This window comes from Microcaecilia unicolor, chromosome 2 (assembly GCF_901765095.1).
Source record: "Microcaecilia unicolor chromosome 2, aMicUni1.1, whole genome shotgun sequence".
NCBI classification, from domain to species: Eukaryota; Metazoa; Chordata; class Amphibia; order Gymnophiona; family Siphonopidae; genus Microcaecilia; species Microcaecilia unicolor.
The window spans coordinates 632,486,883-632,511,809 of NC_044032.1; the positions used below are offsets into that span (position 1 = coordinate 632,486,883).

Genomic DNA, 24,927 nt, shown 5'->3' on the forward strand with positions numbered 1-24,927 from the left:
AACTTTGCCAAGCAATGGGGTATCCCACGTGTTAACAAAAAAAAATGTTGATTTACTTTAGATTTTCTAGAAGCTTGCAAAAATGACGTATGATTCTATAATCCGCAATGATGGTTCAGAGATTTAACACCATCAAATTTAACACTGATGACAGAAGTACCTACAACGTACCTATAATGAAAGGATGAAATGGCTAGGGCTCTTCAGCTTGGAGAAAAGACGTATGAGGGGCGATATGATAGAGGTCTATGAAATAATGAGTGGAGTGGAACAGGTAGATGTGAATCGTTTGTTAATTCTTTCCAAAAAGGACTAGGGGGCATGCAATGAAGCTACAAAGCAGTGCATTTAAAACGAATCGGAGAAAATATTTCTTCACTCAACGTGTAATTAAACTCTGGAATTCATTGCCAGAGAATGTAGTAAAAGCAGTTAGCTTAGCAGGGTTGTAACAGGTTTGGATAGCTTCCTAAAAGAAAAGTCCATAGACCATTATTAAAATGGACTTGGTGAAAATCCACTGCTTATTTCTAGGATAAGCATCATAAAATGTATTATACTGTTTTGGGATCTTGCCAGGTACTTGTAACCCGGATTGACCACTGTTGGAAACAGGATGCTGGGCTTGATGGACCTTCGGTCTGTCTCAGTATGGCAATATTTATGTACTTTATTTATACAGTAAACACATCATACATAGTTTGGATCATTGTGTGTTTAGCTAGCCAGTTTCTTCAGCCATTCAAATTGTTTAATTGAAATTTTAACATAAATTAACAAGCAATTATACTGAACAAAAGTTGTCAAGAAAAATGGGATATAACAAGCCCGGGCTTGCCTGTTGCTCACTTCCACGCCTGCCTGCTGGTACCTTTCCTGCCCGGGGCTCACTTGCTCCGTCCCAGCATGCCTCTGGCCCATCTCACTTCCTGGGCTGCTTTGCTCTGCTTCTGCAGCCCCATGATTGGCACAGATTCTGGGCTCTTTGCCTCCCGTCCCCTGATTGGCTGCATGTTCTGCTCCCTTCTGATTGGGCCGACACTCATGGCTCGCCGGTGCTGTGGCTGCCTTCTAGGCCTGCCCCCTGTCTTCTCTGTGGCACTGGAGAGTGCCACTGTTCACCCTGCCACCATCCTGCCTGCCTGCTTCCTTCCCTGTGACCCAGAGTCTAGCCGCAAGTCACAATCCGCAGCAGTTTGTAGAAAGTATATACATTTTGAGACAATAAAATACATTGTCCCACACAGGATCAGTAACATAGTAACATAGTAGATGACGGCAGAAAAAGACCTGCACGGTCCATCCAGTCTGCCCAACAAGATAACTCATATGTGCTACTTTTTGTGTATACCCTACTTTGATTTGTACCTGTGCTCTTCAGGGCACAGACTGTATAAGTCTGCCCAGCACTATCCCCGCCTCTCAACCACCAGCCCCGCCTCCCACCACCGGTTCTGGCACAGACCATATAAGTCTGCCCAGCACTATCCCTGCCTCCCAACCACCAGCCCCGCCTCCAAACCACCGGCTCTGGCACAGACCGTATAAGTCTACCCAGCACTATCCCTGCCTCCCACCACTGGCTCTGGCACAGACCATATAAGTCTGCCCAGCACTATCCCCGCCTCCCAACCACCAGTCCCGTCTCCCACCACCAGCTCTGGCACAGACCGTATAAGTCTGCCCAGCACTATCCCTGCCTCCCAACCACCAACCCCGCCTCCCCCCACCGGCTCTGCCACCCGATCTCGACTAAGCTCCTGATATTTTTTTATTACAGCCTTCCCCATACAATAAGGAGGAAAGACAAGGAGAGAAGGTTCTCTCTTTCCAAGTTTCCCCTGAAGTATGGCCATCCAGATGCTTTCATTTATACCCTTAAACACATATGAGGTAGTTGATTCATCCTCTACTGAAAAGGTGTGAGCAAATCCAAAATAAATAAATCTATATAGAATGCCACAGAATCAGCGAAACATCATTTTTCGAAGGCTGAGCTTAATCTAAGCAAAAGTGTTAGAGGTCTAATGTATAAGGACATAATACAATGGAAAACCCTATTACATAGTATTTCTCAACTACTTTTAATAATAGACTAAAATTTATTACCTGTTTTTCTACAGAATATGCTTTACCTTTCTAAAAGAAGACATCTATCACGAATACTGGTCAGTTCAGGTCTTCTTTTCACCTCTCTTATCAAATGGCCTTTCTTTGTCAATACAGGTTATCAATAGAAATCAAACAAAATAAAACATGGAAAAGAAAATAAGATGATACCTTTTTTATTGGACATAACTTAATACATTTCTTGATTAGCTTTCGAAGGTTGCCCTTCTTCCTCAGATCGGAAATAAGCAAATGTGCTAGCTGACAGTGTATATAAGTGAAAACATTCAAGCATTACTATGACAGTAAAATAGATACTATTGGAGATTCTACATGGAATGTTGCTACTATTGGAGATTCTACATGGAATGTTGCTATTCCACTAGCAACATTCCATGTAGAAGGATGCGCAGGCTTCTGTTTCTGTGAGTCTGACGTCCTGCACGTACGTGCAGGACATCAGACTCACAGAAGCAGAAGCCTGCGCAGCCAAATTGGTGATCTACAAGGGCCGACTTCTACATGGAATGTTGCTAGTGGAATAGCAACATTCCATGTAGAATCTATAGAAATCAAACAAAATAAAACATGGAAAAGAAAATAAGATGATACCTTTTTTATTGGACATAACTTAATACATTTCTTGATTAGCTTTCGAAGGTTGCCCTTCTTCGTCAGATCAGAAATAAGCAAATGTGCTAGCTGACAGTGTATATAAGTGGATAGGTGAGGGGTGGGGTGATTAACAGAGACATACAGCTTTATGGTTTATAATGGGCTAGGAACCCCAGATCCTTGTTAAGTCCTTTGTTAAGTCCTTGTTAAGAAAGAACTTAACAAGGATCTGGGGTTCCTAGCCCATTATAAACCATAAAGCTGTATTTCGCTGTTGATCACCCCACCCCTCACCTATCCACAGCCATCCTGTTAGAATATCAATGATATGCTTTGATGTCCCCATGCATACCTCTGACCCACCCCCATCCTCCCATCCTGTCAGACTGTCATAGTAATGCTTGAATGTTTTCACTTATATACACTGTCAGCTAGCACATTTGCTTATTTCCGATCTGACGAAGAAGGGCAACCTTCGAAAGCTAATCAAGAAATGTATTAAGTTATGTCCAATAAAAAAGGTATCATCTTATTTTCTTTTCCATGTTTTATTTTGTTTGATTTCTAGTGATAACCTTAAGAGTGGACTAACACGGCTTCCACACTCCTCTACTTAAGATTTGTCAATACAGAAAAGTGGTCTGTAGTAAACATCTCTATTTGTACTCACTGGCCTTCCCCTAGGTCAGCTAAGCCATCATTTTGTCAATAGCTAGTGTTCAAGAAGGCATACCATAAACAACCATCCTAATTACTAAATAATAAGATTGATCATGAACTAGACAGAACCGAACTCTTATCACTTGACTGAAAATGCCATTGCTAATAATGAACAAGCACTAACACTTTAATTCCTAATGTCGAAAATGATTTCTCTATAATTGATGACCTAACATAGGTTACAATCCAATCTATTACTCAGAAACTTAAATGCAATACCATAACTTATTCTTGTTTACCATGTATGTACGTACCTTAATGCAATACCACTTTAATCCTTATGTCGAAAACAATATCTCTATAATTGATGACCTAACATACGTTACAATCTAATCTATCACTCAGGAACCTATATGCAATACCATAATGTATTATTCTTTACCATGTATGTACGCACCTTAAGGCAATACCACTTTAATCCTTATGTCGAAAACGATATCTCTATAATTGATGACCTAACATACGTTACAATCTAATCTATCACTCAGGAACCTATATGCAATACCATAATTATGTACGCACCTTAATGCAATACCATTTGAAATTGTGTAAACCGGAAATGGCAACCGCCACTACGGCAAATGTAAGCCACATTGAGCCTGCAAATTGGTGGGAAAATGTGGGATACAAATGCTACAAATAAAATAAAAATAATATAAATAGCTCACTTAAGACGATTTCTTGCATTTCTTTTAAAGACATAAGTTTAACTTTCTTTCCCAGTTCCACAACCGGGTTCACGGAGGTTGTTGGCCTTCCTCCCTCTCTTGACTGCCGGCTCCTCCCAGAGTTGACAACCTGTCTAACAAGGCTCCACGCTCCCTTTTCCACTTCCCGAAGCCCCCCCCCCCCCCCATCACCCCTGGGACTTTCCCGATGTTCAAGAAATTTAATGTGATGCTGAACCCACATCTAGTAAATCCCTTTGTCCATTGACATATTTAAATTAGTGGGGGCCTTACAATATATCTATTAATTTCCCAACACTTTTTGCTTGTCAAAGGGAACAACACATTTGTTGGTCCTCTAAACCCCAGTAGCGACTTGTTTCACACAGACACCTCAGTCCATGACTCGCCTGCCTCCTCATTGGTTTAGATAAAGACAACACCTCTAAATATAAAATATACCTTAATGTGCTGTAATTAATTTAAACTTCATTAAATAGTCACCTTCCTTTCCTCTGAGCGGATTCCATTTACCACCACCTTCTGTTGCCTGTTGGTCAACCAGTTTCCAATCCAGTTCACCATTTTGGATCCTAAGTTCAGCCCTCTGTGAGGAACTGTATCGAAGGCTTTGCTGAAATCCAAGTAGATTACATCTAGCGCATTTCCTTTACCCAGTTCTTTGATCACCCAGTCAAAGAAATTAATCAGATTCATTTGGCAGGATTTTCCTTTGGTAAAGCCACGTTGCCTCAGATCCTACAACCCGTTGGCTTGTAGAAAGTTAACTATCTTTTCCTTCAGCTGTGACGCCATTATTTTTCCTACCACTGACATGAGGCTTACCAGCCTGTAGTTTCCCACTTCTTCCCTGACCCCAATTTTATGACGAGGAACCACATCGGCTCATCTCCAATCCCTTGGAACCTCTCCCATCTCTAAAGATCTATTAAATAAATCCTTAAAAGGTCCTGCCAGGACTTCTCTGAGCTCCCTCAGTATCCTGGGAGGTATCCCATCCGGCCCCACAGCTTTGCCTACTTTCAGATTTTCAAGTTGTTTATAAATGCTTTCTTCCGTGAATGGTGCACTTTCCACTCCATTCTCAGATATTCTCAGATGTACCCTTGGCAGCCGACCGCAGTCCTTCTCCAGGATTTTCTTCCATGAACAGCAAAGAGAAGTATCTGTTTAGCATGTTCGCGTCATCCTCATCACTCTCCACATAGCTATTCTCTGCATCTTTTAGTCTTATAATTCTATTCCTAGCTTTTCTCCTTTCCCCAATTAATCTGAAAAAGGTCTCGCCACCTCTCTTTACATCTTTAGCCATTTTTCCACCATCTGCGCTTTCACTAGCTGTATTTCCCTCTTTGCTTCTTTGAGTTTATTTCGGTAATCTTTTCCATGATCCTCTGGCAGGGATAGTGCTGGGCAGACTTATACGGTCTGTGCCAGAGCTGGTGGTGGGAGGCAGGGCTGGTGGTTGGGAGGCGGGGATAGTCCTGGGCAGACTTATACGGTCTGTGCCAGAGCCGGTGGTGGGAGGTGGGGATAGTGCTGGGCAGACTTATACGGTCTGTGCCAGAGCCGGTGGTGGGAGGCGGGGCTGGTGGTTGGGAGGCGGGTATAGTGCTGGGCAGACTTATACGGTCTGTGCCAGAGCCGGTGGTGGGAGGTGGGGATAGTGCTGGGCAGACTTATACGGTCTGTGCCAGACCCGGTGGTGGGAGGCGGGGCTGGTGGTTGGGAGGCGGGGATAGTGCTGGGCAGACTTATACGGTCTGTGCCAGAGCCGGTGGTGGGAGGTGGGGCTGGTGGTTGGGAGGCGGGGATAGTGCTGGGCAGACTTATACGGTCTGTGCCCTGAAGAACACAGGTACAAATCAAAGTAGGGTATACACAAAATTAGCACATATGAGTTATGTTGTTGGGCAGACTGGATGGACCATGCAGGTCTTTTTCTGCCGTCATCTACTATGTTATGTTACTATATATGATCATCTTGTTGCATTCTTCTGTATTTCTTGAACGCAGCCTCTTTTGTCTGTATTTTCTCAGCCACTTGTTTGGAGGTAGGCTTCCTGTTTTTCTCATTTTTGTTTACTTTCCTTGTATAAAGATCAGTTGCCATATGTGGAGCAGCTTTCAGCTTGAACCACTGCGCTTCCAGTTCTCCTGTGCCTACCCATGTTGTCAGCTCCTTCTTCAGGTATTCCCCCATTTTACCAAGATCAACATGTTTGAAATCCAGTACTTTGAGTTTCGAGGGTCTGCAAAATTTTGAAAGCCTTTCTGACAATGAAGAGATCAAGCAGCAGGGGAGAAGAAACCTTTTCCACGATAACAGGATCAAGGAGGAGCATGGCGCTGCCTCTTAGATTAGCATCAATGAGATGAAGGGGGTGGGAACACCAGCTTTCTCTCTCTTCACCAACTCAGGCTTGGATGCAGTAAGCTGCACTATAAGAACTATATGATAAATCTGGTTGACCTTCCAGCAAGAAACATGTCTGTATCCTCACGAAAGTACCTCAACCTGCACTACCCCAGCTGTAAAGGTCTCAAGTACAAAACTTATTATGGATCCAATTTCTCCTTCCTTGGCAGCCGTCTAGGGAACGCTCTCCATAGACCTATCCGAGCAATCCATGACCACCTACCATTCAGAAAAGCACTAAAAACCCATCTATTCAAACAAGCCTACCCAAAAGACCCAGATTAATCTCATGAACCCATCTACCTTACATATACTGAAGAGAAAATGACATTGATCCAGAATCTATCTCCCACCTTACCCTCCTCTCTCTATCACCTGTCTCTACCTACCTACCCATCCATTCTTCTATTATGTTATACTTAATTTCCTACTTTACATAACAAATTTCTGTGTTACCTATTACTATGTAAGCCGCATTGAGCCTGCTTTTAGTGAGGAAGTGCAGGATACAAATATATTAAATAAATAAATAAACAAACAAACAAACAAACAAACAAACAAACAAACATATGAATAGCTGTAGTTGGTCAGACCAATAGTCCATCTAGCCTAGTATACTGTTTTTCCAACAGTGACCAAGCCAGGTCACAAGTACCTGGTAGAAACCCTAATAGTGGCAACATTACATGCTACCAATCGTAGGGCAAGCAATAGCTTCCCCCTTGTCCATCTTAATAACAGCTATGGACTTTTCCTCCAGAAACTTGTCCAAACCTTTTTTTAAACCCAGATACCCTAACCGCTGTTACTACATCCTCGGGCAAAGAGTTCCAGAGCTCAACTATTTGTTGAGTGAAAAAAATATTTCCTCCTATTTGTTTTTAAAGTATTTCCATGTAACTTCCTTGAGTGTACCCTCCTAGTCTTTATACTTTTGGAACAAGTAAAATATTGTTTCACTTCTACTCGTCCTACACCACTCACAGAGCTGCACAGGGAATGTCTATCCGCCTGCTGGAGATAGAGAATACTGGCTGAGTTCTAATAAACAGGTGCTTGTATGGCATAACTCACTAGTGTTCTCTATCTCCACCTGCTGGCGGATGGGCACAACCCATTAGTCTGGACTGATCCTTTGTTGACGTAAAGGAATGCAAGCTTCATGCAAGTATGGTGAATAACTTAGTCCTGATTTTCCCCACGCTAATCGTATTCCTGATTCAGTATGCAACTTGAACGTGGGAAAATCATCATGAAATCACTGTGCTAAAAGGTAGTGTTGTAGGCATGCAAAACATATGCACATAGCTAAATAAGAAATTGTACCCAATGTTTAAAAAAAAACATGCAAAATTTAGCATGGTTTTTTAAACTTTTTTATTTCAAGCACTGAATTTTTACTCCAGCTCACAGTGCAAAAGCTTACTCTCTCCGTGCCTATGTTAGGAAAAAAAGATGGTGTGGAAATAGTGTAGAAAGTTCTTAATTTATTTAACACATTTATGGTCCACCCATCCAACTATCTGAGCGGATTGCAAAATAACACTCATATAAACAAGAACACTGTTAACAAAACAATCACCCCCATCTCCCACCTAATACAGGAAATGACTCCCCTTTCACTTCAAGAAAAAGCCTTACGAAACAACAAAGTTTTCAATTGCTTCTTAAATAAAAATAAATACGACACATTGCTGGAGGAAGAGCATTCCAGAAATGAGGGCCAGCAACAACAAAAAACAGAAGCCTGAACTTCTTCCAAACGAACTTGATGGAAGATCCGGAGACCTCAAAACACTCTTGGGACAAGATGCTGCAGGCCTTGAACCAAGGCCAACGAAGCATCATCACAAAGCGCTCAAAACACCAACAGCAAGAGCTGTATAGGAAGCCCCTGCCTATATGCTAGATTTGATAGATCTGCCATCCAGAAATGCTTCAGTGCCTGCTCGATCCTACCTTACTTTACACTATCCAAGTTGCAGGAATGTTAAATATAAATTACTCTTCACATCAACCTTCTCCTACGTCAGCACGAAATCTTGGAATGTTCTACCCAGACATCTGAAAGAGACTGATGACCACCAGCTCTTCAAGAAATTTTTTAAGACATTTTTATTCGAGACTACCCGCCTCACCACCGATTATATCAACCTTGTCATGCTCCCTTGTCTTATCCTCATGATCTTGTCTCTCCCCTTGAACTGTACCCTTTTGTAACATTGTAAGCCTCATTGAGCCTGCTCTTGTGGGATAATGCGGGGTATAAATGTACCAAAATAAATAAATAAACTCAACATGCCACACAATAGGTAACCAATGCAATGTCTTCAACTGAGGTGTGATATGCTGTCCCCTACCAATCCCTGCAAGAAGCCGTGCCGCAGAGTTCAGTGATACCTGCAAAGTCCTTAATGTTGAACGTGGAAGACCGCACAAGAGAACATTACGATAACCAAAATGGGACAGCACACAACTGCAGCATGGCATGAAAATTTTCCACAGAGAAAAAAATTCTTGAGCCTGGACACCAAATGCAGTTAGAAAAAGACGGCCTTAACGACTGTAGCCACCTGCGGCTAAAAAGACAATGTAGTGTCCAGGATCACCCCCAAACTATGAATTGAGGCTAACATCGGAATAAAACCAGAATCTAAATAAAACCCAGAAAATGGACATTTCTCACCAGCCTGAGAGTCAGCCACCACAAAACCTGAGTCTTTGCCACATTTAAGGCTGGCCCATTCTCCCCCACCCACATCTGTATAGTCCAAAAAAAAAAGTCCCCACCAGCAAAGCACCATCTTCAACTGCAGGAGGTACAGCAAAATAGAATTGAAGATTGAAGTGGCCTAGTGGTTAGGGTGGTGGACTTTGGTCCTGGGGAACTGAAGAACTGAGTTCGATTCCCACTTCAGGCACAGGCAGCTCCTTGTGACTCTGGGCAAGTCACTTAACCCTCCATTGCCCCAGGTACAAATAAGTACCTGTATACAATATGTAAGCCCCATTGAACCTGCCATGAGTGGGAAAAGCGCGGGGTACAAATGTAACAACAACATGGAATGTTGCTACTATTGAGATTCTGTTGCTACTATTTGAGATTCTAAGTGGAATGTTAATGTTGCTATTCCACTAGCAACATTCCATATAGAAGCCTGCCCTTGCAGATCAGCAACGCGGCAGCGCAGGCTTCTGTTTCTGTGAGTCTGACGTCCTGCACGTACAGAAGCCTGCGCGGCCACATTGAGTGGCCTAGTGGTTAGAGTGGTGGACTCTGGTCCTGGGGAACTGGGTTCAATTCCCACTGCAGGCACAGGCAGCTCCTTGTGACTCTGGGCAAGTCACTTAACCCTCCATTGCCCCATGTAAGCCGCATTGAGCCTGCCATGAGTGGGAAAGCGTGGGGTACAAATGTAACAAAAATAAAATAAATGATAGTTTACTCCCATATTGACCAACACCTTACCTACAGAAAGCATAAACAAATTAAACAACAATGAAGACAGACAGGAGACCTGTGGAACACCAGAAGAAACTGCCATCCACTGAGAAGCATAAGTTTTCTGATTCACTTGGAAAGTGCGGTCCATCAAAAAGGATCGAAACCAAGCCAGCAGCTTTCCAGCAATTTCAAGCACATAAAGTCGCCCCAAGTAGCAACCCAGGACTAACAGTGTCGAATGCTGTTGCCACAGCCAACGAAATCAACAAGTACTTCTTACCCTCAGCAAAGCCAAGTCGAAACTCAGCTAACATGGTAAGCAAAAAGTGTCTCTGTATTATGCTTAGAACAGAAACTAAATTGACATGAATCTAACAAAGAATTTCTTTTGGGGTTAATATTCAAAACTAGTAAAAAAGGCCCGTTTCTGAAAGAAATGAAACGGGTGCTAGCAAGGTTGTGAGAGTGAGAGAGAGTGAGTGAGTATGTGTGAGAGAGAGTGTGTGTCAGAGAGAGAGAGTGTGTGATTGAGAGAGAGACAGAATGTGTCTGTCTGTGTGAGTGAGAGAGTGTAGTGTGTGTCCCGTGTTCACCAATTATGTTCTCACCCCTGCATTCATCCATATGCAGCAAATGTCCTCTGTGCTGCATCCATATGCAGCATCTCTCCCCTGCTCCCTCCATCCATCGTGGTGCAGCAATTCTTCTCTGTCCGTTGCCCTCCCCCTACATGTGCATCAACTCTGCATTCTCCCCTGGCCTCCTCCTCCTCCTCCCCCTTCCCCTCCTCCTACCCCTCCCCCTCCTCCTCCCCTCCTACCTCCCCCTCCCCCCTCTTTCTCCCCCTCCCCCTCGTCTCAGGACCCCCCCCCCCCCTGCTCTCATCTCAGGACCCCTCCCCTCTCTTGTCTCAGGCCCCCACCTCTCTCTCGTCTCAGGACCCCCACCCCCTCTCTCTCATCTCAGGACCCCCTCCCCCTCACGTCTCAGAACTTGGTCAGTATTTGGGGGGAAGAAGCCGGTCAGAGCAGAGGTACCACAGCCCTACCCTGAGGCAACAAAGCCTCACCCACTTCCCCGTGTGGGGTTCACTCTTACAGCGATTCCCCTTCCCTTTCTCGGTCGGTACTCACAGGAGGTTGGGGCGGTGGCGGTGCAGCAGGGCGCAGAAGGCCAGCCCATCGCGGAAGGAGGCACACAAGTTGCGGATCTGGACGCCGGGTGTGAGCCGGTTGTTCTTGAAGGCGAGCTAGCTGTCCTCCACCCCTCCCCTGAGCACCTGCAGAAGGCAACCACCTAGTCCCTGGTTGTCCAGCGAATTATTCGGGGCATGCAGGAAAGATCCCCAGTCTTGCCTGCCCGCTGCCGGTGCTGACCCTCCCCCGCTGCTGGATCGTTCTTCAAAGTGGCCACCGAGACGTCTGCCAAAGTCATGGAGGCCGCCCTTGTAAGTCTCGGTGGTCATTTTGAAGAGCAATCCGGCAGCAGGGGAGGGTCAGCGCTGGCAGCAGGCAGGCAAGACTGGGAACCTTTCCTGCCTGCCCTGAAGAATTTGCTGGACAACCTGGGTGGCTGGAGGGGGGGCAGAGGGAGAGAGGAGAGTTGGTGGACATGGGTGGCTGGAGGGGGGGCATGGGGAAAGGAGGGTCACTGAACAAGGGTGGATGGAGGGAGGGCAGGGGGAGAGGAGGGTCGCTGGACATGAGTGGCTGGAGGGGGGCCAGGGGAGAGAGGAGGTGTGTCTCTGAGGGGGGTTACCCGGCAGTACCGGCAGTCTTGAGGCTGGTTGTCTTTCTGCTTCGGTGAAGTTGTGTGTGTGAATCTGTGTCCGGGCACGCGGGTTGCGCTATTCTTTGAGTCCGTTGGTGTGCCTCGTGCTGCTATCGTGTGGTTGGTCAGTGCTGCTTGTGATGAACCAGGAAGCACGCTAACATCAGGACAGGAGATGGATACAGCGTTACAGGCAGCACGAACCCTACAAACCCTTCACTGCCACGAAGTCAGCTTCAGAACGTTGGAGATGCTTTTTATTATAGTAGATGATTTAAATGGCCAGGAGAGGCTCTGGCTATTTAAATTATTTATCCAGGGCTAACCGGGCAAATTCAGCGGCACATAACTGGATAGTGCCACTGAAAATGCCTTGTTAGCACCTAAGTCAAAACTGGCTATTTTGTGGGCATGCCAGGGATGGAGTCGGCACTTAGCTGATTAAGTACCAATATTCAAAACTTAACTGGCTAAGGTAACCATTTGCATTTGGCTCACCATTTTGATCATGTCACTCCACTACATTGCTCAGAACATCGGCTGCCAGTTTCTGCATGTATTCAATTTAAAATTATTCGTCTTGTTTACAAATCATGTTTCCCGGCCGCCCCTGCTTACCTTCACTTGTGGATGGAGAGATGCCAAATTGGTTGGTGGGGTGGGGCAGAAAGAGATCTGGAGCAAAGGGAGGAAGAAGAGAGGGCAGAAATGGTGGCCCGGGGCTGGGGGAGTGGAAGGGAGAAAGAAAGATAGGCCTTTGGACAAAGGGGGAGGGGGAAGGGGGCAGGTACTGGACTGCAACTGCACCAGGTAGAAATCAGTATTATCCTATAGGGAAACTCTAGCTATAAACTCAAAGCTGTGTTTAATGTTATATGTACACTGGTATAAATACCACCATGATTTAGCTAATCACCTAATGTAATTTAATTAAGTGAAGCTTCATTTTTAATTATGTCAAAGAGTAGCTAATTCAAACACAATTAATTAAATTTAGAACTATGTTAAATCAACTTTTTTCAAAGATCAAACCTAATCTGCAATGGAAAATGTTGACGCCGAGTCTTAATTTACAGACATGAATTTATTAATTAATAACATAAGCAGCCAAAAGTGAACTGAGTGCTCGGCTGCTTTCTAATCTCTCTCAGGTTTCCTTGTCTTGGTTGCGCCCAGTTAAGGCTTGTCTTTCCTTTCGTGCCTTTATTTCTTGCTTTAATATCTAATCAGTGAAAAACAGCAGTGGGAACTCTCTCTTGGCTAGAGGCATCACTAGAGATGTGCATTCCTTTAACATAGTAGATGACGGCAGAAAACGACCTGCACGGTCCATCCAGTCTGCCCAACAAGATAAACTCACATGTGCCATTTTTTGTGTATACCTTACCTTGATTTGTACCTGTCTTTTTCAGGGCACAGACCGTATAAGTCTGCCCAGCACTATCCCCGCCCTCCAACCACCCGCCCCGCCTCCCACCACCGTCTCTGGCACAGACCGTATAAGTTTGCCCAGCACTAGCCCCGCCTCCCAACCACCAGCCCCGCCTCCCACCACCGTCTCTGGCACAGACCGTATAAGTTTGCCCAGCACTAGCCCCGCCTCCCAACCACCAGCCCTGCCTCCCACCACCGGCTAAGCTTCTGGGGATCCCTTCCTTCTGAGCAGGATTTTTTTATGTTTATCCCACGCATGTTTGAATTCCGTTACCGGTTTCCTCTCTACCACCTCCCGCGGGAGGGCATTCCAAGCATCCACTACTCTCTCCGTGAAAAAGTACTTCCTGACATTTTTCTCGAGTCTGCCCCCCTTCAATCTCATTTCATGTCCTCTAGTTCTACCGCCTTCCCATCTCCGGAAAAAGTTTGTTACATAACTGGCAATGAAGCATAAAGATACCAAACGTCCCCCAAGTCCCAAACCGTTTTCTTGAGATATCAGTTGATTCTACTTCATCTTGGTAACTTTTCTTCTCCTCCTCTGCCTGGTTGTGTCCAAGGGCCATGAAGAGATTCAGGTGGAAACTGGTACATTAATCAGGTTCATTTCTTTGGCCATCGTTGTAGGGCTGCACTGGAGGGATCCAAGGATGCTATTCTCCTCTTCCAAGGATTCAAAGCTTTCTGACAACAACCAATGAGCTGTTTTTTTTAATAGTACCTACTGCCAAACATACAAATGTAAATAAGTTTGGAGACACCATTAGCCTAGTGTCCACATCTTTTATCTTGCACAGGTACCTGCTAGCAATAGCAGAGTGCTGGCTGAGGTGATGCTCCCTGTATCCCAGACCTCAATTTTTTCAACCCACTGAGGTGGCGTGGGGGGTACATGGCATTGGTCAGGTTCCTCAACCAATAAATAAATCCCCAATGGACGATGGCCCTTCCTAGACCCTCTGCTTTGAAGACTTATGAAGGGGCTTTTCTGCACGGCTGGTGGGCCTCAGGCCTAGCTTGGAACTGGCTGACCTTGGTGATTTGGCCTCTCTCTGCATAAACCTGACCCCTCTGCCTCTCCCTCTCATGGCTCCACTCTCCTCATTGAGACTCACTTCCTCTAAAGGCTGCATTGGCTGAGTAACACTAGCAAATTGGGTTCCAAAATGAGCTTTCAGGGGAGAGAGCAGACCCCTCCCCAATACTCACCCCGCTGGTCTGGTGATTTGAGTATGTCAGCATTCGTGGCTGGATCCACTTCCAGACAACTTCTACTACTGCTACTACTTATCATTTCTATAGCGCTACTAGACATATGCAGCGCTGTACACTTGATCATGAAGAGACAGTCCCTGCTCGACAGAGCTTACGGGTCCTTCTTTCTGTTTTCTGTGGCATTTCCTCACACTGTTGGTATCTAATTAGTTTCTGGATTGGAGTTCTCATACTAGCAACATCAGTGGCATCAAATCCTGCCCAGGGTCCATAGTCTGTTGTTGAGATGGACATAGGGGAAGCTACTGCTTGCCCTGGGATTGGTAGCATGGAATGTTGCTACTAATTGGGTTTCTGCCAGGTACTTGTGACCTGGCATGGCCACTGTTGGAAACAGGATACTGGGCTGGATGGACCATTGGTCTGACCCAGTATGGCTATTCTTATGTTCTTATGTAGTAAAAGACCCCATATATATTCTTGAGCAAAAGTTTACAAATGCTTGAGGAGTATCATGCTCCATCTTTGTTTTGTTTACGACGGAGACTGAGCTTCAGAAGTCGTTATGTTTGGGTAATCAGATGTGCTATCGAAGCGCCCTTCCTGATGCAGCCACGAGGTTGGTGAAACAAGGCGCTCTTGTTGAAGGGTTGACATCAATTGCCAATTAAGCTTTTGTATAACTCCCGGACTTCTAGCGTGGAGCAGCAAATTCTAATGGGACAGATAAGTAGACTTTCATCAAAAGTTCCAGGATTTGATACGATGTGGAGCTGTATTAGCTACTTATAAATTGTGATGGATTTTTTTGTCCTCTGTATGTATGCAAGCGGTAGAGGGACTGTTTGGATTTTTTTCAACAGTTTAGGACTTTTTTTCAGTCTTTTATAAGTCCCATCATTTATTTCTGGACTGCTCCTTTTGAATAGAGATTTTTCTGTGGTAATTTACTACACATATAGGCTGGGGTCAGTTTGGGTTAGTTTGAGTTTGGTGTCTTTTTATGGGTTATTGATAAGGGGGTTAAGAGTTTTTCACCTCATTCGTTTTTTCTCATTTTTTAATGAGTTTTTTTACTTCTGGGTTTTTTTTCTCTTATTTCTCCTTATGGGAACCAGTGATAATAATTGACTCCTTAAAGCATAGGGATATTGTTTATACATTTTTGTATTTTCCTTATGAGGAGTTCTGAGGTTCTGTTTTTGATTATTTGGATCTTTAGGATTTCCGTGTTGGAGTCCTTACCATAATTTAGTAAGACACCAACAAACTAACTACTATTTTTCAAACTCCTTTATTAGATTGCCTTATTTTTATACATACATTTCAATTCTGTTCATTGCAATCTATGCCTATTTTTAAAAGATGTTAAAGACAATTGTATTTCAACAAGCTTTTGGTGAGGAGCTCATGGTTGTATAATATAATGGACACTTAGACACGTGGCCTAGGTTTTGTGATGCGCATTATACAGTAGGGTACTGAAGATGTATATGGGAAATGAAAGCGCCCAGCTCAAAAACGAATAAATCCAAGGCATTTGTTCGTGGGAGGGGCCAGGAGTCGTAGTGCACTGGTCCCCCTCACATGCCAGGACACCAACCGGGCACCCTAGGGGGCACTTTTACAAAAACAAAAAAAAAAAGGTAAAAGAGCTCCCAGGTGCATAGCACCCTTCCCTTGGGTGTTGAGCCCCCCAAATCCCCCTCAAAACCCACCGCCCACAAGTCTACACCATTACTATAGCCCTAAGGGGTGAAGGGGGGCACCTACATGTGGGTACAGTGGGTTTGGGGGGCAGTTTGGAGGGCTCCCATTTACCAGCACAAGTGTAACAGGTGGGGGGGGATGGGCCTGGGTCCACCTGCCTGAAGTCCACTGCACCCCCTAATAACTGCTCCAGTGACCTGCATACTGCTGCCAGGGAGGTGGGTATGACATTTGAGGGTGAACATAAAAAGTTGTGAAACAGCATATTTTTGTGGTGGGAGGGGGTTTGTGACCACTGGGGAAGTCAGGGGAGGTCATCCCCGACTCCCTCCAGTGGTCATCTGGTCATTTAGGGCACTTTTTGGGGCCCTATTTGTGGAAAAACAGGGTCCAGGAAAAGTGCCCTAAATTCTAGCTAAAACGCATACTTTTTTTCCATTATCGGCGAAAGGCGCCTATCTCTGATCGGCCGATAACCACGCCCCAGTTCCGCCTTCACCATGCCTTCGACACGCCCCCATCAACTTTGTCTGCATCCGTGACGGAGTGCAGTTGAAAATGTCCAAATTCGGCTTTCGATTATACCGCTTTATTCGTTTTTGTGAGATAAACGTCTATCTCCCACAATATAGGCGTTTTACTATTTCAATTATAAGCTGGATAGTGTAATTTTATGTTTTTGATTATGTTTTGTTTTATTGTCAGATTAATGACCTTAATTATTATGTAAGTAAACTTTGTTTTCTGCTTAGAATCCATGAGATAATATGGAATGTAAGATTTTTACAATAAGCAATAATTCTTTGCATTACATTGCATGGGCTTAATTTCTTGAGAAATGTTGATGTAAGCCATTGTGCTCATTTTCAAAGCACAGAAACTTAACAAAGTTATGTGGAGGGGCATTTTTGATATGACGTCTAAATCCAACTTTGGACGTTTCGCCGAAAACGTCCAAAAATCAAGTAGTGAAAATGACCATTTTCAAACCCAGAAAAACGTCTACCTTTTTTCTTTGAAAATGACCAGTTCCTAGTTAAGCTCTGGAACTAACAGTGGTTAGCATATCTGGGTTAAAAAAAAGGTTTGGACACGTTCCTGGAGGAAAAGTCCATAGGCTGCTATTGAGACAGACTTGGGGAAGCAAATATTTGTCCTGGGATTTGTAGCAGGCAATGTTGCCACAATTTGGGCTTATGCCAGGTATTTGTGACCTGGCTTGGCCACTGTTGAAAACAGGATACTGGGCTAGATGGATCATTGCTCCCCAGTATGGCTACTCTTATGTTCTTTTGTAGATGTTGTGCTTAGTATGTCTATCTTTTTAGAACATCCCCCCCCCCAAAAAAAAAAGTCCAAGTGAAAAGTGCACAAAATCAAGCCATTGGGATGTAGGAGGAGCCAACTTTCCTAGTAGATTGGCCACACAGGTATCCCGGCAGAGCAGCAGGGCACCCTAGGGGGGACTGCAGTGGACCACATAAAAAGTCTTCAGTGCACATCTCACCATTATCTTTTTATATTGTATGGTGAGCCCTTGAAAACCCACGAATAACCTACTGTACCCAGCTGTACATCACTATAATAGCCCTTATGTGGGTACAGTAGGTGCTGTTTTGGGGGGGAGGGACTGACACTTTCCACCACAAGTGTAATAGAGTGGATTATGGGTCTTCTCTACAGTGCATTGCACCCACCACTAGGCTATTCCAGGAACCTGGCTTGCTGCTCTAATAGGACTGGCCATAACATCTGAAGCTGTCATAGAAGTTAGTATGTACTGTTTCATTTGCATCTTTGCGAGGTGGGGGGGGGGGGGGGGGGGGGGGGTCAGTGAGCACTGAAGGAGTAAAGGGGTGTCATTCCTTTATTCCTGCAGTGGCTTATTCATTAATAAAACAGTTCTAGACCAAAACGTCCAACTTATAGCCCTGGATGTTTTCGTTTTGTTCCATTACGGCAGAAAAACATCTAGATCCTGCCTCTGACATGCTTCCTTGTGATCTGAATGCACCTCTGACAGACTTCATAAAAAAAAAATGTCTAAAAATTGGTTTTGAAAATACCAGTTTGGATGTTTGTGAGAAACACGTCCAAGTGCCGATTTATGCCACTTTTGGGATGTTTTTCTCTTTTGAAAATGAGCCCCCTGGTAACCTAAGTAACTTTGCAAGTCATTGTGCTTTGAAAATGAGTCTCAAAACCACCTTGATATCCAAGCAATGGATTCCATGCTAGATGCCTAGTACAAGCCCACAGCAGCTGCAACCAGCTCTAGAAACCTGTCAGCATTTCACACAGATCTGCAGCAGGTTGAATTTTGTGAAGTCATTAACAGGCTGTCTCGGCAACATCTGACCTTCCACCTCTAGGTGTACTAGTTCTTCTGTCTCAGACGCAAGTGATAGTGGCAGATAGGAAGACAAGCTGCATCCTTTCGGCTCTCTGACGGTGACGGACTTGACAACAAAGGCAATCTAATTTTGTCTGTGGTTCTCTTGCTCTGATTTGGGCACCACACACAGTAAGACTTGTCAGTGAAGAGCCTTTAGACCGAAGCGGAGAATATGATGGCAGAAGCCCCTGTAAGTTCACTGCGGGGGAAACCTTACAAACAAAGGGCTGATTGGGACTCTGGAGTGAGTCAGCAGCACCCTGCAAGGAAATACCAAATACTTCCTTAAGAATGGCATCCATAAAAGCGCAGTAAAATATTTATTTATTAGGATTTATTTGCTGCCTTTTTGAAGGAATTCACTCAAGGCGGTGTACAATAAGAAGAAATCAAACATGAGCAATAGACAATTACAGCAATAAAAACATTCAAATAACAATACAAAGTATGGCATCTACTATAATAAAACGCAGCCTCAACGTTCTGAGGACACTGACGTCACTGAAGTCACTCACACACCGGTTCGTGGTTTCCCTACTCCTCCCCTTCCAACAAATCCCAGCCGCCGCCGCCGTGCACATGAACCCAGCCCCTTTCGCCACATAGCCCCGACCCTTACAACTTACCGCCCCGCCCACGGTAGCACACGCTTAACCTCACCAACCTCCCTCCCCCCCGTCACCTCCCCTCCCCTTACGCGTGTCTCCCTGGTGGTGTCTCCATCTTCCGCCAGGGTCGCTTTACTCATACTACCCCTCTCCTCAAGGCCCTTCACTGGCTCCCTATCCGTTTTCGCATCCTGTTCAAACTTCTTCTACTAACCTATAAATGTATTCACTCTGCTGCTCCCCAGTATCTCTCCACACTCGTCCTTCCCTACACCCCTTCCCGTGCACTCCGCTCCATGGATAAATCCTTCTTATCTGTTCCCTTCTCCACTACTGCCAACTCCAGACTTCGCGCCTTCTGTCTCGCTGCACCCTACGCCTGGAATAAACTTCCTGAGCCCCTACGTCTTGTCCCATCCTTGGCCACCTTTAAATCTAGACTGAAAGCCCACCTCTTTAACATTGCTTTTGACTCGTAACCACTCGCCTCCACCTACCCTCCTCTCTTCCTTCCCGTTCACATTAATTGATTTGATTTGCTTACTTTATTTATTTTTTGTCTATTAGATTGTAAGCTCTTTGAGCAGGGACTGTCTTTCTTCTATGTTTGTGCAGCGCTGCGTATGCCTTGTAGCGCTATAGAAATGCTAAATAGTAGTAGTAGTAGTGGTGGTCTAGAGGTACCCGTTCCGTCGGCCCAGGAAAGAAAGAGCCCCCTCTTTCCTCCCGTAGCGGTGGCTTCCTTGCTGCATGGTGTGGGAGTCCAGCTCTCGGCGTTTGAAAATGGCCGCCGAGAGTTCAAGCTGCCTCGCGAGACTTCAACTCTCGGCGGCCATTTTGAAACGCCGAGAGCCGGACTCCCACACCATGCAGCAAGGAAGCCACCGCTACGGGAGGAAAGAGGGGGCTCTTTCTTTCCTGGGCCGACGGAACAGGTACCGTAAGGGGAGGGGAAGGGAGTCCCGTGCCCGCTAGCACCCGTTTCATCGGCGCCAGAAACGGGCCATTTTTACTAGTAGTATACTATTTCGCTAGATAACATAAATCAAATTTTAACCCCCTATCGGTTACAGACCCACTAAGACTTTTCAATAAATTATATTGTACTGGGAGGAAAAAGGCCTCAAAGAGCTCTCTAATGCATCATTCTTAGCAGAGCTTAGCGGATCCATTTAATCCTCTCTTCATCATCGGCCAAAAAAAAATCTATTAAAATGTTCTTGAAATGTTCATATTTTCTTTGTTTTTCTTTTTGTATTCAGGACTCACTTTAACTTAATTCTTAGCAGGTACGCTGATACACTTTAACAGCTTCCTTAGAATACTAGTACTATGTTAAAACACTTATCTTTTCTGTGTCTTAATCACTGGTCGACTACATTCATCTGTCTTAACAGCGCTTTGTGTTCTTGTGCTGTGTGGTGCCCTCTTCTCCTTTTCTTCCTCCAAGCCGACGGTGGCCAGCGTTTCAGGCTACTGCTTCAGGGTTCTTGGTGGCGGAGTTTGTCTTCGGGTAGCCACAGAGTTACACTGCAAAGCGCTTCCATTGATATACTACTTACAATGTCAACACAATACATAATAGAACATTTTAATTGACAGCGTAGGGTATAAGCAAAGATGGAACATATAGATAGGTAAGAGAGTAAGAGGAGTTAGAAAGTAAGGTGACTAAAGAAAGTTGCACATGAGGTCAAAGAGATGGTTAAATATTATCTCAGCGAGGGTAGGAGTGGATAAACCTGTCCTGTTGCAGTATGTGCAGCCCGTGTCACTCCTTGTGCGTTTGAGTGAGACTAACTAGTTAGTTACTTCTTCCATTAAAGGCCTGGTTGAAGAGCCAAGCTTTCACCTGCTTCCTGAAGTAGAGATAGTCTTGTGTTAAGCTATTGTAAGCTCTTTGAGCAGGGACTGTCTTTCTTCTATGTTTGTGCAGCGCTGCGTATGCCTTGTAGCGCTATAGAAATGCTAAATAGTAGTAGTAGTAGTAGCATTCAGGCAGTGCATTCCAGAGTGTGGGGGCTACCAGGGCCATGCCAAGGGTCTGTGGTGCCCCCCTGCAGGAGATCAGTTGACACCCCCCGTAGATGAACAGTTGGCGCGCGTCCCCTCCCCCTGTGAAAATGATCACTGCCCTCCCGCTCCCATGTCCCAACTGCCCTCCCTCTTCTCCCCCCCAAGATCCCTTTTAAATTTACCTCTGTCCGGCAGCGAAGGCGCGCCACAGCGTCAGTGAAGGAGGTGGCGCTCCCGACGTCTCTACTAGTCTTCTCTTCGCTCAATGTCCCGCCTGCTTCTGACATCATTTCCTTGACGTCAGAAGAAGGTGGAACACTGAGCGAAGGGAAGACTAGTAGAGACGTCGGGAGCGCCGCCTCCTTCACTGACGTTGCGGTGCGCCTTCGCTGCCAGACGGAGGTAAATTTCAAAGGGATCTTGTTGGGGGGAGAAGAGGGCGGGCAGTTGGGACGCGGGACGGCGAGGTAAGCATGGCGCAGCGGGGTGCCCCCCAGAGGACAGCGCCCTCCTGCCGTGCTTACCTCGCTTACCGTGTTGGCACGGCCCTGGGGGCTACTCCAGAGAAAGCTCGCTTGTGGGTATCACATCATGTAGTGTCTTTTGAAGAGGGTGTGGTTAGGAATAACCCTTGGGAGGACCTTAGTTTCATTGGAGGTGTGTAGAGGATCATCCTATTCTTCAGGTACTCAGGGCCATTTCCTTTAAGGGCCTTGAAGATTAAACATAGAGCTTTAAATTTAGCCCTGTATTGTACTGGTAGCCAGTGAAGTTTTTGCAAAAACAGTGTGATGTGGTCATGTCGTTTGCAACCTTCTATGAGTCTTGCTGCAGCATTCTGAATCAGTTGGAGCTGGTGCAGGTCCTTTGTAGTCAGACTGTTGTAGAGTGCATTACAGTAATCCATTCTTGATGTTATCATGGCATGCACAACTGGGATAAGATTTAACCTCGATGTAAGGAGAGAGGCATCGTAGTTGTCACAAATAGTAGAAGCACTTCTTAAAAGAGATGTCAGGTATGTATCCACTTGTGTTAGGGACCCAGAGAAGCTCCTTTTTACTTGGGTTCAGGCAAAGTTTGTTGTGTTTAGCCTATTCTTGAATTGATGTTAGACCGATAATCAGTTTATTCAGGGCTGTAGGTAAGTCAGGTTCAATGGGTATGAGTAGCTGCACATCATCCATGTAGATGTAGAACTGAGTGTCCAATGAACGAATCAGCTCAGCTATGGCTTGAGGTAGATATTGAACAGAAAAGTTGAAAGTATCGATCTTTGTGGTACCCCACAGGTCAGTGCTCATGGTGGCGATGAGTTGCTGCCAAGCATTATGGATTGTTGCTTGTTTGATAGATCGGATCTGAACCAAGTAAGTACTATTCAAATAGACTCAAAGCCAAAAAAAAAAAAGAATGCGGTCTAGCGACCGCAAGAAAAAAAAAGGCAATTAAAAGCAGAGGGAACGAATTATGGAACTCAAGGGTCACTAGCAAGATAAAGAGAGGTCAAAAGAAACCAAAGATCTGGTGGGCAAGGTTGGCAACAAAATGCTGGGTGCTAAGTGAATTCTATAATGTCATCTGGGTACCCAGATTCCATTATAAAATAATAGAGTATGCAACTTTTATATGTCAGTATTTAGGAGTTACCACATACCATATCAGTGATAGGCGTAAATGTATGTTTCTACTTAAATCATCCCCCAATGTAAAGAAATCTTCTTTGGACATCATTGATGATGCTCAGCGTTGTATAAATGTTTATCGGTGAGACTTATTCTTCACCTTCGCCACTGGTCCAATAAAAATTGTTTTTCACTATCACATCTTTGATATCAGATTTACTATATGTATATAACATTCATTTAGTTTTGAAAAGAAAATTTGAGATGTAATACTCATCTATGGTCCCTGGATGATACCTTTTTTTATTGGACTAACTTGATACATTTTTGACTAGCTTTTAAAGTCAATGCCTTCTTCTTTGGAGCCGAAATGAGCACAAGATGACAAATATCAGAACATATAAGTGAAACATAAAAGCATTCCAGTGACAGTCTCACGGAGAAAGGTAAGGGGGAGGAGATAAACAGGGAGAGATCGATGGGTGATCAGAAGGTAACAAAATATTATAATTTTATGGTTTATAATGTGATAGAAAACCCAGATTTTTCTTAAGTTCTGTCTGGTGGCTGTCAAAATATTTCATTATTTTAACTTCAAGGGACTTATGTTCCTGGATGCTTTTAAAAATGTCCTTAAGAATCTAAGATTAGCCATATTGGGTCAGACCAATGATCCATCTAGACCAGTATCCAACAGTGACCAATCCAGGTTACAAGTATCTGGAAGATTCCCAAATAGTAGCAAGATTCCATACTACCAATCCCAGGGCAAGCAGAGGCTTTCCCCATGTCCATCTCAATAACAGACTATGGACGTTTCCTCCAGGAACCTGTCCAAACCTTTTTTTAAACCTAGATGCGCTAACCACCATTACCACATCCTCCGGTAACAAGTTCCAGAGCTTAACTATTTTTTGAGTGAAAAGATATTTCCTCCTATTTGCATTTCCATGTAATTTCATTGAGTCTCCCCTGGTCTCTGTGCTTTTTGATTCACTTTTACCCGTTCTACTCCACTCAGGATTTTGTAGACCTCAATCATAACACCCCTCAGCTGTCTCGTTTCTAAACTGACGAGGCCTAACCTCTTAGCCTTTTCCTCATACGAGAGGAGTTCCATCCCCTTTATCATTTTGGTCACTCTTCTTTGAACCTTTTCTAACTCCACTATATCTTTTTTGAGATACGGCAACAATAACTGAACACAATACTCAAAGTGAGGTTGCACCATGGAGCGATACAAAGGTATTATAATATTCTTCGTCTTATTTTGCAACCCTTTCTTAATAATTCTTAGCATCCTGTTTGCTTTGTTGGTCGCACTGATGCAGTGGTCTAAATGTGCAAAGTGCTGTCCCACAGAGGTGTCACCTTGGTTTGCTTTGTGATGTTTAATGTGGTGAACCAGTCGATATTGTATATCTAGATTTTCAAAAAGGCATTTAGCAAAGTACCTCATGAATGACTCCTAAGGAAATCAGAAAGTCACGGGATAGGAGGCAATGTCTTATTGTGGATTGAGAACTGGTTAAAAGATAGAGAACAGAGAGTAGGGTTAAATGATCAGTATTCTCAATGGGGAAGGGTAGATAGTGGGGTTCACCAGGGGTCTGTGCTGAGACCGCTGCTTTTTAACATATTTATAAATGATCTAGAGATGGGAATAACTAGTGAGGTAATTAAATTTGCTGATGACACAAAGTTATTCAAAGTTGCTAAATCGCAAGAAGATTGTGAAAAATTGCAAGAGGACCTTATGAGACTGGGAGTCTGGGCATCCCAATGGCAGATGACGTTTAATGTGAACAAGTGCAAAGTGATGCATGTGGGAAAGAGGAACCTGAATTATAGCTATGTAATGCAAGGTTTCACATTAGGCGTCACCACCCAGGAAAAGGATCTCGGTGTCATTGTTGATGATACATTGAAACCCTCTGCTCAGTGTGCTGCGGCAGCTAGGAAAGCAATTAGGAAAGGAATGAAAACCAAAAATGAAAATGCTAGAATGTCTTTGTATTATTCCACGGTGCGACTGTACCTCGAATACTATGTGTAATTCTGGTCACCGCATCTCAAAAAAATATAGCAGAATTAGAAAAGGTTCAGAGAAGGGCGACAAAAATGATAAAGGGGATGGGACGACTTCCCCATGAG

The 24,927-nt window shown here is 44.5% G+C and overlaps 1 long non-coding RNA gene across 2 annotated transcripts in view; it reads right to left on the bottom strand.

Moving 5' to 3' along the window:
* LOC115461702 overlaps nt 1-24,927 on the bottom strand; it is an 83,124-nt gene that overhangs the window by 6,397 nt on the left and 51,800 nt on the right. Inside the window, exon 2 of one of the 2 annotated variants that reach the window (XR_003940740.1) lies at nt 2,136-2,212. The exons of the other annotated variant lie outside the window; for it this stretch is intronic. This is a non-coding gene — a long non-coding RNA (uncharacterized LOC115461702). The remainder of the gene's footprint in view (nt 1-2,135; nt 2,213-24,927) is intronic. 2 annotated transcript variants of the gene reach the window in all.